We start from the raw sequence: 19,592 nt of genomic DNA, 5'->3' as shown, positions 1-19,592 counted from the left end.
GCATACTTATTTTTGGAAAAACGAATATTGTTTTTCTCTTCTTTTTTTAACCATAAATTCAAACTTTAGTACCTGAATGCAAAAACAAAAAAAATACGAAATCTACCTCAAAATGATTCATTCAATAACAAAACAACTTTTGCAGATTAAGAGTCTTAATTAACTGCGTCTTAACCTTACCTAACTGCATCTTGCATCTAGAAAACTTAATTTGGTTGCTATTTCTTTGTTGGAAAAGAAATTACCTACTTTTTTATGTTTTTCAATTTCGAAAATTCTTTCACGATCATTCGTAATACGATCGATAGAATTTATTGACAGTAAATAAAGTCTTGTATTGTAGTGGAATAATACCTCTGGAATTTCGAATCAGCCCACAGCACATATCATCATATGACAACTTATCATGGGCAACCCATCATGAGACAGGTCATCACAAATTTTGATTGCAACAAATTTATTTTTAGTTCAATACATTTAAAGAGTTTGGTTTTATTTTTCTTTCATGGAAGATGATTTTTTGGATTTTAATGGTCAGTACTCGCTTGGAAACTTTTCGTTTCTGAATTCCAATGCTTCTGCCTGTCTTTTTTCGGCTCTATCTTATTTCTGTTGACTGGTTAGTTCTTTCTGATTCTCACCATTTTGAGTGCCTATTTGAATTATGAAAATCTGACTATTTTTTCCACAACGGAATACCACGTTCACTTTGATTTTCACATTGATTTCAACATTGAAAATTCAGATTTATTCTTCAATAGTTCGTTCTTGTTGATTCTCATCCATTTGAGTATCCACTGTGCTAAGAAAATCTGGCTGTTTTTATCAAATTAATGGCTTTTGTGCCTTGGATTTCACCCTTTTAAGCCTTGAAACAATGAAAAATCAGATTAAGTCTTCAACAGTTCTCCTTTTTTATTAGCGTTTTCTAAAAAATAAAATAAATGCAATTGTTTCTTACTTCTCATCAATTTTGTTCGGGTTAAAGTCCAATTTGGGTTTTCATGAAAACAATGCCTTTCCTTAAGCACAAATTAATAAAATAAAATAATAAAAACTTTTAAAGTAAAGCTAAAAGACGAATATTTATTCTGCTTTGCTTTTTTATTTCTGTAAACTTGATTGATATTCACACTGGACGATATCGTAAAATTGACCATTTTCGCATTTGTTTTTAGATTAAGATTTATTTTTAGTTTTGCTTATGTTTTATATACAATTGACTTAAAACTAGGCTAATACAAAAAAAAGACAATTTTCTTAAAATATTTGCTTTTTCGTATGATACTTTTGGGTAAGACACAATGTGAATTATAAGAAATTAAAAGTGAAAATAGTTTGGGAATGAAATGTCTGTTTTAAACTATTTAATGTAGTGGTTTTGCATAAGGAAGAGGTAGTTTAAGAAAATACATACCTTTAAGTCCGTTTGCAAGATCTTTAGCTCTCCAAAATCACCAATACTTTTTCGTTAGAAGATTTTATTTAAGATTTTAATTTATTTTTTTTTTTTAACAAAACTAAAACACTATTTTTAACTATTTCCAATTACAAACACAATTTTTCCAATTTCCTGTATAGGCACTTATAATTGTTTACAAAAAAATAAAAGAAGCGATTTTCTTTTCAATTTTATTATTTATACTCTTTTTTTATACATACATCGACGATGATTGCTTTAAAGAAATACACAGAATTTACCCAATCGACCGAAGACGAAACGTAAAACGATGAACAGAGGGACACGCATGTAATATACTCTCACTAACACGGAATTTCAATAAACGTAAAATTCGCATTTAACGTATTTGTGGGCTGTTAAATTTGTCACATAAATTCTGTAGTTGCAACGTCCGGCGTTCTGAATTTTAATTACGTCGCCGAGTTTGTTTTTTTTTTTTTGTATTTTTTGTTAATATTGAAAGGATGATTTTATGACCGACGACGACGAGACGAAAACGTAAGGAAACGACGACAACGAAGTATTAATTGTACAGCACCAATCCCTGGATTAGATCGAGTTTTATTAATAAACGTATTGCGATAAAAATAATAATTATTATTGTTCATCGCATTTGCTGAGAATTTTGCAACATCTTCTGCAAAAAGTGTGACATTTATGTCATAATTAAATTGAGAAGTTGATGTTTTGCTGAAGAACTTGGTTGTTGGTAATTTGGTTTGTTGAAGAAGTGCAGAGATCATAAACTGACCATCGTTTGACATCTTAATTGATGCGATGAGACCGGAAAGTAATCTGCAAAAATGGAAAAAAGAGTTAGTCAATAATTATCAAGACTTAATTGAATTAGACTTTTAAAATAATAGTAAGATAAAAAGTGTTCTTTTAAGGTCATAAAAATTTCTATTTTTAGGTTAAGTAATTCTATTTTCCCAAAAAAAGAACAGGAACCTAAACCGCGGCTGTTGCAATTGAGCCCCTTTTTAAAATTCATTGTTACCACGATTTCAGTATCTTATCCACTTATCTCTCTCGCCTCTTAACTCTTTATTCCGCACAAAACAACCAAAAGCGATCTCATGCTTTAGCTAAATATACAACTTTACCATTATTTTCCGATTTAATTTGCTATAATTCAGACATTTACTTCTATAGAGTTGAGGTTGTTGTTTTTTTTTTTTTACCTTCTTGAGAGCTAACGTGGAAAATTGTTTGCCTTCTTTTGCAAGGGGCGCCCTAAATATGTCTGTCTATCTGTCTGCGGCAGCTATATGTTACCAACGACAACGACGACGCGGCTTTTGGTTTTTGAGCTGAGCTCGCAGTTCGCGCGGTGTTGTGTTGATGTCGGGTGGCGGCGTCAAAATGTTTAATAATATACACTAGATGGTGTTGATCTCAACGTCGACCATTTAAAAAGCCACTTGCATGCATGCGAGGTTCCATGCGCGGTTGTTCAAGATTTATGGTTGATTTTTTGTATAAGAAAAATTATATCCGAACAAATTTTTATATTCCAAGCTTAGCTAGCAGAAAGATAATTCTCAGCTATAGGCTGAATTTTTTTGTTTTTGTAGTTTTTGGTATACAAAGACGATAATGGTGGTTGTTATAGTAGAAATCAAACGATTTATGTTACTTGTTTTTTTTTTACTTTTTTGGTTTTTTTAATCCACAAAAGGTGAACCGATAAAAATCAAAAAGCTTCAATTGGTCTTAAAGATACGTGTATCTTTTGTGTATATCAAGCTACTTTGTGTGTGAACATTTTACAAATCAGATTATACAAGCCCAAAACAACAAGTTCTGTGGGTTGGTTTTAAGCTACTTTTTAATTAAATCCATGTATTTGTCGCATGTTTTCGGTCTGAGGCCTTAATGTTTTTTATGTATTATCTTAAAATTGGAAAGAAGTCTACGTTTAATGAAAGTAAATTATTGACTTATAAACTAAACCAATCAAGTACCTTTAACTAGACAGAAGACTTCTTACAAATGAAAATCGCATCACATTATGTAAAAATAAATAGTAGTGGATTGAAACGGCTCCCTTGAGGGACACCAAAATTTGATGAAAAAGAGACAAACTGACAAGGTGTAGCAAAAAATTTATTTTTTGTTTGATAAAAAGACTTGATTGAAAACAGTTACTTGAGAACTTATAAATATTTTATGTCTGGAAGGGTAAGGAGGCGTTTAATGCACTTTGACTTAGTATTAAGTTGTTGAGTCTTCTAACATCTGGACTAAGTAAGTTTTAAAAACCAAACGCAGACCTACTCACCATTTTCAGATTAAATTTGTTCATTTGCAAATCAAATTCATCCTTTTGTAGTTCTAATTAACCTCCTTAAAGTACAAGGCTTTATCTATTTTTGAGCAAAGACTACCTTTTTGTTAAATTGAGTTCACACGAGTATTTTTTATGAAAAAGAATCACTTTTTTGAAGGTATATACTCGTAAATACATAATTTATAGATTATCTAATTTTTCAAAGAATTGTCCTTTCGGCTTCTCACCCTTTCAAGTGCCTAATAGAATTATAAAAATCTGACTATTTTTATCAAAATAAAATCTGACTATTTTTATCAAAAAATAAAATCTGGTTGTTTTTACGAAATTCATGTCTAATTTGGGTTTTGAGCACAGTATTTTTGTAAATTTAAATTCATTCTTGAATGGTTATTTCTTGTGAAAACCCGACTGTTTTTCTTAAATAGCTCGTTTGCGCTGATATTAACCTTTTAAAAATTAAAAAATTAAAATTTCGGATTTTAATTTTTCAATGGTTCGTTCTTGTTGATTCTCATTCATTTGAGTACCTACCCACTGTGCTAAGAAAATTTTGATGTTTTTATCAAATTAATGGCTAAAAAGCCTTGGATTTCACCCTTTTTAGCCATGAAACAATGAAAAATCTTCTTTTTCACATTTTAATTGCTCGAACTATACAGAATAATAGGGTTTTCGGAAAAACATACATAACTCCAATTGGTCCTTAGTTTGTTTGTTTGTCCAATTTGGGTTTTCACGAAAACAATACCTTTCCTTTAACACAAATATAAATAAAATAAAATAATAAAAAACTTTTAAAGTAGGTACAGCTATTGGCACGAAACAATAAATTAAAAATGCAAATGCGATAAATTTCAATTACACGAATTACACAAAAGTCGCATAGACGACACACCAAAGCTTGTCTCTTAAAAGACGAATATTTATTCTTTTTTTTTTCAAATACTATTTCTTGAATAGGGGGACCCAATGAAAAAAGAAATAAAAAAACTTACAACAAAGATACAGTTACAACTTGCAGGTAGCAGCCAGCAAATCTATTCACAAAAGTCGCACCTGTGTTTTTTTGTTTTCAAGTTTTCACTTCAAGTAAACAAATACAAAGAAAAAAAAGCAAAAAAAAAATATTATCACTTTCTGTGCTTGATTAATATCCTCAGTTGATCATTTTTATTATTCTTTCATCTTTTCAAATAACTTTTATATACCAGAAGCTGCATATACATACTCTAAACAAAAAATCCAGGAATTCAATTAGGTAGTCAGATAACATCATGAATACGAATACGAATAAAACTTGATAGTAATTAATCAAGCTTGTAACCACTTTCGCAGCCAATTACTCAAATGAGTTTGATGATATGCATCGAAGTTGTTATAATATACGAGTAACACTCGGATATGAAAATATATCTTTCTTCAATATGCTTTTTCCTCGTATCCGTACGATTCGTATACGTAAGCTGTGTCTACTCTTATCTAGACAGACAGACAATCTTCACATGATTTCCCCGACAGAAGTCACGATTAGTTGGTTTTAAATCGAGAAGCAAGGAGACGTATATAAACGCACGATAGTTTTCGATTTGTTTTCGATATTGTTGGGGGCGCACAACAACTCAACATGCTCTCAGAAGTAGATACTCAGTCTCTGGTGGAATCGAATGGGCGCACAAACGTCTACTAACCAAACACTCGCCATGTGTATAATGAATTCAAATTTTCCAAATCAATCAATCGCAAGAAGTAATCACAAGCGGCACTTAACAAATATGGAATTGCTGAGTTGTTAAAAAGCTTGTTGATGCTGCCGTACGAGTACGTACGCCGAGACTTACTGTATGGCGGAGAGAAACTAAACGCATTTGTAAGTAGCGTTGGTACACCGCAAAAAAAAGAAACAACATCCATAATGGATATTGAGGCAAATTGAATGATATTTACTTTGACCATTTTGGAAATTGTGAACATTTCTATTGTTGTTGGAGTATTGGGAAAGTTTTTCGCTCTTTGCGACTTCAGATTTTCCTTTTAAATCAGAGAGAAAGAAAAAAATTGCAAGTAAGAAAGAATAACGAAAATTTTTTATTTATTCCTCCATGGTTCGTTCTTGTTGATTCTCATCATTTTGATTGACTACTGAAACTTTGAAAATTTGACTGTTTTTATTAAATTAATGGTTTGTTTGTTTTGATTTTTCTTTTTTAAGCACAGAAACATTGAAAATTCAGATTTATTCTGGAATGCTTCGTTCTTGTTGATTCTCACCATTTCGAGGGCCTACTAGAACCACTGTTTTTATCAAATTAATATATCGTTTTGGGGTACATTGACCTTTTAAGCACAGAAACTTTTAAAATTGAGATTCATTCTTGAATGGTTCGTTCTTGTTGATTCTCATCATTTCGAGGGCCTACTGGAACTATGAAAATCAGACTGTTTTTATCAAATTAATAGCTCGTTTTCGGGTACATTGACCTTTTAAGCACGGAAACATTGAAAATTCATATTTATTCTTCAATAGCTCGTTCTTGTTCATTCTCATCAATTTGAGTGCCTACAGAAACTATGAATATCTGACTTTTTCTCTGAAATAATTAGCTCGTTTGTTTGTTTGATATTTACCTTCTCTTGTCAGTGCATTGTGGAGGAATGAAAATCTGATTGATTTTCAATACATTAGATCAGTTTGGTTCATTTTCACGCTTTTGATTGAGTCGTTTAACAATAAAAATCCGATTATACAAATCGGATATATGTATTTAATGTCAACATTTAAACTTAAACCAAAATATTTGTTGTCTGCATTCAAAATACGTTTCTATCTACGCGACATGTCGTTATTGGCTTCAAATGGCGCCACAATATTATTCATTATAAATCTAAACGAGACATTTCAAAACCTCGGTTCTATGTTCCTTCCTCATGAACTATTCTCTCTCTCTCAATCAATCCTCGTTGTACAAATGTCAAATAATTATCCTTCCGTCTCTATCTCAAATAAAGTGGATTCAAATCGATTTGCGACAACAAACCGAACATGACATAGACAAGCTAATTAATTTACCTCTCCCTTCAACCTTCCTCTCTGTATATCCTTTTGAAACGTATAAAGCAGTTTCTAATAAAAACAAAAGCCCTTTTACTACATACGTACTTATCAACAAAATGAACGTTTCCTTCCTTAATGCAATATTGTATCTCATTTAACATCAACATGCGTATAGGTACTATATGGATTTCAGCACAGTTCAAAAGTACATTAGTCAAAATGAGGTTTAAATAAATTACAAACACTAATGGCTGATAGGTCTCATTTCCTTTAACATATTTGGCTTCGTTCGTCGTCGTCAATGGGCATAGAATGAATGAATGGATTTTTCCCAACTCTTTTCAATCCTCTTACTCCTCCTCCAAACTCTCCTGATCCAATATTTTCCCTAACATTCGTGTCAACATTTTGACAGTAAATGCAAGCAAATACAACATGTCAGGTATATCCTGCTTGCTAATAACACAGCTAACACAGCTTTGCAAAGGCACAAGCACATATATAATAACAAAGTTATACTCTTGCCTCTTTTCTGATTCGAACCGAAGTCGTGTCTCTAATTTTAAATAATTTAAATAAATGCCACAGAGTGTCAAAGTCAAAGTGTGTTTTCATAAAGGGCTGCATCATTCCTGTGGCTAAATGTGCACTTAGTATAGATATGAAGACAAATGGCGCGAGTGCTATTAATTTTAAATGCTCTCTCTCGGATACAACTGTCAAAAAGTTTTTAATATTTGACATTTTGGGGAATATAATGGAAAGTACCTACTTTGCAAGTGTCAAAGCCAAAGTGATTGTTGGAAGATTGCCTCGTGACGAGAGACTATAATTTTTTGGCACATCTCGATGGCTCTCGATGAGTAAGCACACCAGGAAATAGTCCCGATCAATTAGTATATGGGGGAAGCCTCTTTCCACATGCGAAGCACATTTCTGTTTTTGTTTTTACAAAATAAACAAAACAAAAAACAGACAAACGCAGAAAGAACAACTATGAAATGCTATGACAGCAAATAATTAAATTATTCAGAGAAGTTTTGCGCGCAGCAAGACGCTCCCGCAATGTCTTTTTCTCAAGACAAATTCTTAAATAGCCGCATAGCTTTGCGTGCGAATAGCCAGCAGCAGCAAAACCACCAACAACAGTGGCTACTCACTGTCTCGCTCTGTCGTCCAATTTAACTAACGACAAGCGATCCGCGCAAATCTTTTGTTTTTAAATGCGTACACAGTCGGACAGTATTTGCGCTTGGGGATTATCATAGAGGGCTGGCATGTTGTGTGTTGTGTGCCTGCATGTGTCGGGAATGCAATCTACCGCAATTTGACTTATGCCACACGAACGAAGAAGAACTATGTGTTGCGTGCGAATAGTTAGTATAGCTTCTTTCGGGAGCGTGCATGCAATTATGAGACTAATTTAACTGCGCGGAATGTCCATTAGCTTAAGTTTACATCACGGAAATGGTATATATTTGCCTGCGTTAGACAACAAATATGTACATCTGTGGCCTTTGCCTAAGCCGAATGTGTGCGCGACAACCCATATGTGAACTAATTTGACGAATTGAGATGACTTTGTATAAATAATAATATTAAAGCAAATGTCTGGGCTTTTGTGTGATGATGATGACGAGCATCCAATTAATGGATGGCACTCATACATTTTTATGAGTTTTTTGTTTATCTAGTTGATGTAAGGCAACTAAAGATGACAAGGCTTATTTTTAATTCATAAACATTCTTTTGATGATGGCCTATTATATTTTCGTTTTAAACTCAAATAGGGTGAACTAGATAGGGTATCTATACACAATTTTCTAATTTAACAAATTTATGTAAGGTATTTTCTGTCTGATTTTAAAAACATAAAAATGGTACCTATGCAATCGAAATGAAACTTAATTGCAATTAGTAGGTATGAGTCATCGAAGTGAAAAACAATCAAATTTTCAATTTTCAGGTAGGCCCTCAAAATGGTGAGAATCAACAAGAACGAACCATCAAAGGAAATTAAGAATTTTCAATATTTCCGTGCTCAAAAAGTGAAAATCAAAGTAATGAGCCATTAGTTTGATTAAAATAACCAGATTTTCATAGATTTAGTAGTCATTCAAAATGATGAGAATCAACAAGAACGAACCATTAAAGAATAATAAAGAATTTTCAACATTTCCGTGGTGATAAACAAAGTAATGAGCTTAGTAGATATGATTAAAATAACCAGATTTTCATATATTTTTTAGTCATTTAAAATGATGAGAATTAACAAGAACGAACTGTCCAAATTTAAAATAAGGAAAAATCTATTTTTGCATTGAAAACATAGTTCTAGGAAGCATTCAAAATGGTGAGAATCAACAAGAACGAATCATCAAAGAAAATTAAGAATTTTCAATATTTCCGTGCTCACAAAGTGAAAATCAAAGTAATGAGCCATTAGTTTGATTAAAATAACCAGATTTTCATAGATTTAGTAGTCATTAAAAATGATGAGAATCAACAAGAACGAACCATTAAAGAATAATAATGAGCCTAGTAGATACGATTAAAATAACCAGATTTTCATATACTTTTTAGTCATTTAAAATGATGAGAATCAACAAGAACAAACTGTTCAGATTCAAAATCATCAAAAACCTATTTTTGCATTGAAAAACATAGTTCTATTAAGCATTCAAAATGATGAGTAGATATGATTAAAATAACCAGATTTTCATATATTTTTTAGTCATTTAAAAAGATGAGAATCAACAAGAACGAACCATTAAAGAATAATAATGAGCCTAGTAGATATGATTAAAATAACCAGATTTTCATATACTTTTTAGTCATTTAAAATGATGAGAATCAACAAGAACGAACTGTTCAAATTTAAAATAAAGAAAAACCTATTATTGCATTAAAAAACATAGTTCTAGGAAGCATTCAAAATGGTAAGAATCAACAAGAACGAACCATCAAAGAAAATTAAGAATTTTCAATATTTCCGTGCTCACAAAGTGAAAATCAAAGTAATGAGCCATTAGTTTGATTAAAATAACCAGATTTTCATAGATTTAGTAGTCATTCAAAATGATGAGAATCAACAAGAACGAATTGTTCAAATTCAAAATCAGCGAAAACCAATTTTAACATGCAAAAACATTTCCAAAGTTAAAATGTGCATTCAAAATGGTGAAAATGAACAAGAACGAATCATATAAGAATACAATTTTGCGTGCTCAAAAGGTGAAAACCAAAATTCACAAGATCAACATTATAAGAAAAGACGAAATTTGTATCATCGTATTTCTCTGATAAACATTGTTTTTGAATATACAATTTTTAACTTTTACTAATATCTTTGGAGTTCCACAGGGTTCCATTTCAGGTCCATCATTTTTCTTTATTTCTGGTTTTTTTTTATTTTCGCAAACACCTAAGAAAATGTCTGCAACCAACAAACATGTGTGTTTACCAACAAAATCATCATATTAAAATGTATCCCATTTAGTTTCAACTAATATTTACGACATAAGCTTCTATTTGATAGCAATCAACTTAAGTATTTAAAGGAGATTTGAAATTATCAAATCCTAATAGAGTCTTCTGTCTTCCTAATTGATATGTGGAAGCAAAAGAAATAAACTGTATTTTACGATCTACCAATAATATTTAATGTTAAATAGTGTTTCTCTATTTATTTATCATTTATTTCAATGAGCTATAAATTTTCAAAAAAAAACTAAATTCAAATCATTCCAAATTAAGCAAAAATGTTTAAAGTTTCTAAATTAACACAAACTCAACAACAAATTCAAAAAAATAACATAAAATATAAGCTGACATTTTTATTGAAGTCATTTCAAACGATTGATGAGAATCTAGTTGGTATTATTTTCACTCACTCATTCTCCCTGTGATCATGATAATCACTTTGGGATTCCACCATAACCACTTAATCTGGATTTCATTAATTTTTTTTCTAGAGAAATATTGCAGCTATAGCTACTATATACGGCTGCTGCTGCTTATTGGAATGGCTGGCACCCACTTTAAGGAATACCTAATAATAAAAAAGAAAGACGAAAAAAAAACAAAATAAATATTATGTCGAACTAATTTATGAACAAGTCCAGAAATAAAACCGAAACTAATGGCTCTCTAGCGCTGTGAAATTTCTATGGGAGTGCGTCTGCCTTAGAATACAGTGGGGCATTTAAATCTGAAATTGGAATTATCTCACCGAAAAGTGTTTTTAATTTTTTTTATGGATTTATTATAGAAAATTTAAAATTTATATCAAAAAGAATTTTGGACAAAATGTTATAAATATTTCAATTTTAGTAAACTTTTTAACTTCAAAAACACGCATTTTTGCTTGTAGCACCGCGTGCATAATCTTTTTATATTTGATTTAGTTAGTGAAGAATGCAGATGGAAGTTTTTGGATAGATTGACTTCAGTTTCTATAGAATTTGTTAAGTTAAATATTATTTTATCCAATTTTTACACACTATTGTACCACTGTTACGTGATGCTCCTTTTAACCCTATGCTAATTTAATTGCGGAAATTTGTTAATTTGTTTCTGCTTTAAACATTTTTTTTTGTTTTTTTTTTTTATTTTATTTTATTTGGATCAAAAATCGAAACACTATTTTATTTATTCGAATACCTTTAATCGCAGAATGTAAATATTTTATTAATGGATTAGCATTTATAAGATGAATTGAGACGTTTTGACTAAAAAGCCAATCGCGGCAGATTTAGTCTTTGAAGTTTTTAAATGAAATTTGAGGCAATGCGATGGCGTCGTCATCATCATCGTTGGTAGTCATGAATTTTCAGATCGTTTAGTTGAGAATCTTGTCATGGGTATAATATTATAGGGATGTGTCATAAAGCTGATTCTATAGTTTTTGAGATGGGAGATGGAGGAGTTTGGTGGAGGAATGGAAGCAGAGATGAAAGGTATTCACTTTATTATAGAGAGGTTTTTGAAATTTGAATTTCAAATATACATAGTTTTCGATGGAGGAGCAATCAAAATTCCACCGAAAATAATTTTTAACGAAAATCTTATCAAGAAAAATGTAAACGCGTTTGGGGTACTTCTTGTAGTTAGTTACAGATACACCTACTCCCTACTACACAGTCAGTCAAGTTATGAAGATAATAACTATTGTGGATGAACTTTTTAACTTAAAGAATAGAAATGTAAATTTTCAGGTGGATAAGTTAGTGTACTAAAAGTTTTTCCTATACCAACCAAGCACAAGCCAAATCCTAGAAATGCATAAAGATTATTATTATGAAGACAAAGAAAGTGACGCATCGCGCAAAGAAGAAAACTTTTATATTATTCAGAGCGATGGAAATTTATAAGATTTTTTTTTTTTTTTTTGTTACTGAAAAAACTTTTTTTGCCGCAAAATGCAAAAGTAATTCTGTAAATTTTGAATGAAGAAGTTATTATCTAATTTTAATATCAAAAGTTTGACTGAGTTTTTATTTTCTATTTTTATTGTTGCTGGTTTGTTTGAAAATTTTATGAATTGTTTGTGTGTCGAAAGAAAGAAAATGCAGTGATTTTTTTAATGAAGAAGAGTTGAAAGAAAATAAAGTTTAAGAAAATGCCGGTGGCATAATGACTGTTTTTTGAGAGGAACTTTTGTGAGCGAAAAGATTTCTTTAGAATTGCAACTTTAGTGACAAATAAAGATTACTTAACATGGGAAAGAATTTTATGGAAAAAAAATATTTTTACTGCGAAATGTTTGGTTAGGCGAAATTTCTACAAAAAAAAAAAAAAAAGTTTGTCTCCCTAAAAAATTGCATTGAAAAAAAAAAATGAAATGGTTTCAATTGAACCATGCTAATTTTCACATGATGAGTTGTCCTATGATGAGTTGTCTTATGATGAGTTGTTTTATAATGAATTTTACTATGATGATATGTCTGTAAAATGTTGGTTGAACCTTCAAGGCACTTACTTAGATCATTCAAAGTTAGATCGCATTGAATTGAAAAATGATTAAAAGATGAGTGTTCATCAGTGATTACATCAAAACAACTACTCTCAAACATGTCAAGACGACAACTTTAAAATAGACAAATGCAATGACATCATTTAAAAAGTAAAAAAAAAAATATGGGACCTTATATGGAACCCTGTGGAACACTGCTAGATACTGGAAATGCTAATACTTTCCAGAACAACTGATTGCAATTTCACGGAAAGAGAATAGATAAGATTAATTTTTAAAAATGATCATGAAAAAGGTCGAAGTTGTTTATTATTTTTCTTTGATACATTGCAAACTGATGTTGCAAGGTTTCTCTTTTAGCATAATGATTTTTGTAATTAAACATTCCGTGCTCTAAAAATTACACCACTGATACTGTTTTTACGTACGTTTTATTCCAAAAAACAATTAAAAATAGCAAAACCTAACGAGCTAAACATCATATTTCTGTTTGCAGACTTAAAAAATAAGAAAAAAAAAATACAATTCCTTAACGAGCCTCGTTTGCGTTGTAAACATTTTTTGATTCTACAAAAAAAAACTGAAGTTATAACAAAATTCCTTGAGAAAGGACTTTAAGCAAAAAAAAAATACAACATTAAAAACCACACATCACTCTGTGGGTGGGCAGTGCATTTTTATTGATAATGTAATTCAGTCATAATAAATTTGTTCGATCATGCCAAAGCTAGAAAATATACCTTTTGAATGCCAACATTGTGTATAGAATATGTAATGTGTGTTCGCATTCGCCCAGCTGGATGTTGCATATTTTTTTTTTTTCATTCTTCTTCTTTTTCTTCTCTCTTGACTTCAAGACTCTTTAGCAAACGTCATACCTATATTTATCTATACTATACAATTGAGTCTATAGATGGGGCGACTATGGACATGACTTTGTGGCTACCTAATAGGAATTCTTCGACAGTAGGTAACCAAGTATCTATCTATTTGTTTGCAACCTGTAATTATTAAAACTCATCTAATTAAATTACACATAAAGAAAAGAAGCTAAGACTAGACTAAGTCTGCGCACAGCACTCCATAAACTAAGTTAGAAAGAAAGAAAGAAAAAAATGCCATTAGCTGTACACATCTCAAGGCCTACAACGGAGTTACTCGCACGTCTATAACAACATAAAAACACATTAAACTGATGCGATGCCTTGTTGGATTGTTGTTTTGATTTGAATTTTTAATCATAGCTCAGTGTTTTAGTTTTTTATATCTAATTCTGGTGAATTTATTGCCTGGTCAATGCTTAGATTGTTTATAGGGTCGGTTGGGAGGTATTTAATGGGGCGCACATTGCTAGGCCTTTCTCTCAATAAACTTCCAAGCAAATGATCCATTTTCTTGTTGTTGTTGTGTGTTGTTTGTTTTGATTGTTCGTGGCAGGTGTAAAAGGTGTAAAGAAACACGAGTTGGACACGTTCTTGGGAATCTTTTCTCCACATCATGTTGCGAGAACTATACCTGGTCTGGTCATTTGTTTTAATGTTTAGCTGTCAAGTGACCTCTTTTGTGCAGTTTGACCGACAATAACGAAAACGTGTGAGATAGTAGGGAAAGTTTTTTTCTATGACTTGTAATACAACTCATTAACCTTTTAGAGCAATCCCTCCCCCAACGGTCTTCTATATAGAGTTTGATTTTATACCTGCATTCTTTTAAAAGAGGTTTAGATCTGTATCAGGAGACATTAAACCACGTTTTACTTTTTAGAGACCTCAAATTCTGCAAGCGATATTGTGCTTCTTTTTTGAAGCCATCAGCATTGGATCAGATATAATCATCATAACTCTTTAACCACAGCACAGTCGACCTTATTTTTTTTTTTTTTTGTATCAACTTCTCTTGTGGGTAACTGAACGACTGATTTTGTGCGCATTTATTGCCTCTTTGAGCGCGCGCCCTGAGATCAAATTCAATTTCTCCTCCTTAAGAGTTGTAATGCGCCGCGTCGCGTCGCTCTGATCATTGATTTGAGATAGCTATAAGTTTTCATGTTTTACGAGCGCGTTAACAAGAAAACTTGTCTCCGTATACGTAACGCGCGCCTATAATCCATTTTGCGATATCTAAAACGAATTCTCTGATAGATAGAGTTAAAGGTATGTCATAGAAACACACACAGTGAGTCGCGATATTGCCGATATATTTTTGCAAGGAGAGTGGCAACTTGTCAATACGCAATTAATTGTGTGTCCTTACTAGTAGTTTTGGCTGCAGTAAAACGGCCATAAGTGGTGTTTGCGGCTGATGGTGAAAGTGTATCAATATCAATCAAAAGATACATTTCAAAGATTAAGAGGGCTTGTTACGATTATTGTGTTTTGTTAAGAGTTGTTATGGAGGGTGGGGGGAATTTTGTGTTGATGTTTGAAGTTAGGTATATTTTAGCTCAGATGCACTGAACAAAAATAGTTTTCAATTTTGGATTAAAACATGTTTTTAAAGGTTTTAGCTTTATTTACCTAACAGTAGAACATGAGCAATCTGAGTTTTATTATTTTTGAAGTCACGCGAAGCGCATAGCACATTCAGTGCCTTAAAAGGAACGATGTTTCGTTTATTTATATCTTTTTTTTTCAATTGAACGACGAATTGCTTCCACGTTTTTCTCGCTTATTAGCATAATATTTTACAGTAAAAATATAGAACATAACTCCTTAATTCAATAGCAACATTTGAAGACCATAATCTCTAAAATCTATGCAGTAGTTTCGAAATGACAAGAATTTTAACGCCACTACCTCTATTAAAAAAAAATTTTTTAGCTACTTTCTTGTAAGATATATTGATACATATATTGCTACGGAAAAACTCTCAAAATGATATATTATCTCTATAAAAACAAAAAAAAAAAATGGAAAGAACAGCTTCGCCGACGAATCACTACCACAAACTAAAATTTTTATATAATCTTGCCTTGAATCCACCAAAAACTAGAAAAATATTCAAAAATAAACAAAAAGCTTGAGATTGTTAAACGAAGAGTTCATTTTATACAACCTACTTTCCTAGTTTTGTTTAATCATTACCAAAAAAATAAAAACAACCAAACAGTGAAAATAGCGCTGCCTCTTAAAAATAAAATAATAAAAAAAACTTCGTTCTTGTTGATTCTCATGAATTTGTGTCACCTATTTTATGAACAGAAGAAACATTGAAAGTCATGTCGTTTTTATATTTATTTGGCGATATTTCGTACGATAGAGTTTTGTGATGGAGGTTTTTTTTTAACTAAAATTAATAAAAATTTGGAAAAAATAATTCAAAAATTCAAATAAATGTCTCTAAGTTACAATTCCATGGTAAATACTGATAAGACGTCTTATAACTAATAGCTGCGTTCCTTTGGAAATATTTATCTACTTTTTTGTACTTAAAACTACTTTGAACTACTTTGCTATATTGAAAAAGTAGTTCAAAGCAGCTTTAAGTACCAAAAAGTAGATAAATATTTCCAAAGGAAAGCAGCTAATATTTTCCAGGCATCTATAATCTAATATGTATCGTTAATATCGATTATTTAGTTATAGTTTTAATCGATACATAACCCATCACTATTATCAAGTTATCGAAATATCACCCATCACTATTTCGTACAAAATTAAAATTTATCATAAAAAACGTGCACTTTAAAGCGCCTACCTCAATTGCACCATAAAAGGGCAAAGTACTCTCTAAAGACAGAAATCTTTCCCACGATGAGTAAGATCAAATTTTTGTGTAAAACTCAAAAAACAGACATAAAAACCAACAAAAACTAAACATGATTTTGTGAAAAACCAACATAGTGTCATATTTTCTGAACTCATGCCATGTAGCAAACCACTTCACCACCTGAAGCTATTCGAGACTTTATGTTGTTCACAAATTAAAACAAAAAAAAAAATAAAAATTGGGTTCAATTGCATTTGAATGTAAGTTTTTTTCGTTTAACCTAAAGAATATGTAACTTGATCCAAGCGACAAATTTAAAATAAATGCCAATTCAATGTTCAGCAATAAAATAACACACACACAAACATAAGATTCAAGTCAAATAATAAAAACATATTGGCAAAAGTAAAAAACACATTTAATAGAAAATTGCTAACCTATGCGGTCGTCACAAATAAAAGCCTCATATAGCCCCGAGGGGGGTAGGCATGTTGTATAGATATATCGTAAACCGCAGTTTTAAACGCGCGAGCGCTTTGCAACGCACAATAACCTCCTTTCTTGTCCTAACCTCAAAACAGCTTAACAACACATGAAACGAAAAAAAAAAAACATACAAATAAACAGAAAATGCAAACATTGGAGAAATCTGCACAGTCAGAGATCTTTAATTACAGTTACAATGAACTTTACGATTCGCCATTAGTGGGCAATTTCGCAACTCCTCGACTGCGTGCATCAAATGCGCGCAACACCAATATCCGTTCGATAGAAGCTATTTTACCGCGCGATCGGAAAAGAGGAAAACCGCACAACCAAGCCATCTTTTTGTTAGGTTTTAGTCTGTTTTCTTGAATAAATCCACAATGGATTGTCGTCGCAATAGAAGCTGCTGCAGCAGCACTAAAAGATACATTTTGCGAACGCGCATTGCGAATCTCGATCAAATTGTTTCGCATTTCAATCTTGACCTAGACCTGCGAGTCGTCGCCGCGCCGCCGGCTGCGGTGAAGACTCCAACTCCAATAACAAACACTGTCACACAATAGAAGAGATGGAAATAGAAAACACGCTGCTGTGGTCATGGGGTGGAGTACTCGCGCAAGTACTCATAATTAAATTCCAACTTCTTGCGCGAGAGAGCTTGCTCGCGGCGGTAATTTAACTCGCGGTTCGGATCAGGTATCATCATCGTCGTCGTTTTAAGACATATCGAGGTGAATGTCAGTAGCAAGTAGTTGAGGTAATGCAATGCTGCAAGACTAAATTACTGAATTACATAACCAAGAGCAGAGTAATTGCGCGCCAGGTGTGCTCTGGAAGTTGTTGTCTCCTTCTAACATTGATCTAAGCAATTCGATACCCGATACCAAACGGAAACTCCTCATTGCCCAGAACCGAGAGACTGACAATTTGGTGTTTGCCGTTTGGTGTTTTTTTTTTTGTCAAATTGTATTTTATTTAATTGGACACTTTGACATTTGCACACTGAATACCACTTTGCTGCACTGTCACCACTCAATTGCTTGGCAATTCTATATCGCTGAGTATTCAGTCGGCCGTATAAGGTTATGATTTCATTCCATCGTCGAGCTGGTGGCGGCTGTGAGTATTCAAAAATTTCCATTCCACTCGTATCTTTTCCTGGTTTTCATTCATTCATCCCAATGGAATAGAGGAATAGAGTTGGCAAAGTTTTAAGCCATGCCAACGGATGCGAACCGGGCAGTGGTCTTTCTAAAACAACATGCTCCCATTTACGAAGGAATGTTGCGCGATTCCTGAATCCAAGTCCGCAGGTCGTCTGATGATGATGGTCTTCTGGTCTTCTATAGGCTTTTTTCTGAGTTTAGAGCTGTGCCCTGGAATAGTTTAAATTTGATTGGCTTCCAAATTTGGCTACGAGTATAAACTTCTCCTGGACTGAGAGTTGAAACATGTGTGCTTTAGAGAGAGGTCGTGTTGTGTCGTCCTCATCGGTCTTCAGTCTTCTTCTTCATCGATCTTGTCGTATAGTCATCGCTATCGTCATATCGTCAGGTCTACTTATGGAGTTGTACTGATTGGTTTAGTGTCGACGACAATCGACATGGACACAACTCTTCTTCTTCTTTCTAAAAAGTTTTGCACAGAGTTCTCATATAAGAAGAATGACCATCTGCCATTGGGACAGTTTATCGAGTGATGTTCATGACAGAAGAAAATGTTGTGCAACAACATTGCTTACAACTTGAGGCCATTTGACATCAACAAAATACAACAAACGAGTGTGTATATATTTTTCCATCATGACAATCATGTCTGTCTGTCATGATTGGACACATTTTATGCAGAAATATGTTTGTGTAAAATTTTATGATTTTTAAGGTGTGGTTTGGTTTTTTCTTAAATTTTTTTAAAAGACAAATTTTTCGCTTTTTAACAACAGTTAGAAGAAGCTGCTTGAAGTAAGAAGTTTATTTACCCTTAACCCCTAGTTTTATTTTAAGACAAACGATAGGTAAACGGTTGTATGCAGGCAAAAATAATAGAATATTTCAAAGAAACCAGATTTCTAAGAAAAAAATATTCTCGCCCGGGCGCCATTTGGGGATCTTTTTTCAATTTGTTTTTGTTTTATGTGGAAATTTAAATTATTACGATTATTTAAACAATTTAAAAGTCCAGTCTTGGCAAAAGATACGAATTTTTAACTATTTTCTAGTTAAAAATAGCAAAGCAGGAGCTTTTTAACTCTCGCCCGGGCGCCAGTTTTTTTTTTTTTAATGTATTAATTGACAAAAATAGTATACAAACTAAGTTTAAATGATGTATCTTATAAGGAAAGCGGCATAAACGATTCAAAAGGCAGAAAACTAGGATTTGGTCGCTACCCGGGCGCCAGTTTTGTTTGAATTTGTATCAAGAAGCCTTTAAATTGCATCATTCAGCTTTTTTTTCGCAAATTTTAAAAATAGTTATATTCTTACATTACACAACCCGAAAATCCATTTAAATGGATATATGAAAATGGCGCCCGGGCGAAATCCTTAATTTTTTTTTCGGAAAAAAATCTTTCTAACAGCAAAGACTTCTTATTAAGGTGACAAAGAGTGACCTC

At 32.2% G+C, this 19,592-nt stretch overlaps 1 long non-coding RNA gene across 1 annotated transcript in view; it reads right to left on the bottom strand.

Moving 5' to 3' along the window:
* Positions 1-19,592, bottom strand: part of LOC129908728 (uncharacterized) — a 97,485-nt gene that overhangs the window by 46,103 nt on the left and 31,790 nt on the right. Inside the window, exon 2 of the long non-coding RNA XR_008771319.1 lies at positions 1,418-2,257. This is a non-coding gene — a long non-coding RNA (uncharacterized LOC129908728). The remainder of the gene's footprint in view (positions 1-1,417; positions 2,258-19,592) is intronic.

This window comes from Episyrphus balteatus, chromosome 2, assembly GCF_945859705.1.
Source record: "Episyrphus balteatus chromosome 2, idEpiBalt1.1, whole genome shotgun sequence".
Lineage (NCBI taxonomy): Eukaryota > Metazoa > Arthropoda > Insecta > Diptera > Syrphidae > Episyrphus > Episyrphus balteatus.
Note: the sequence above shows the minus strand (reverse complement) of the source record. Positions and strands in the feature narration are given on the sequence as shown.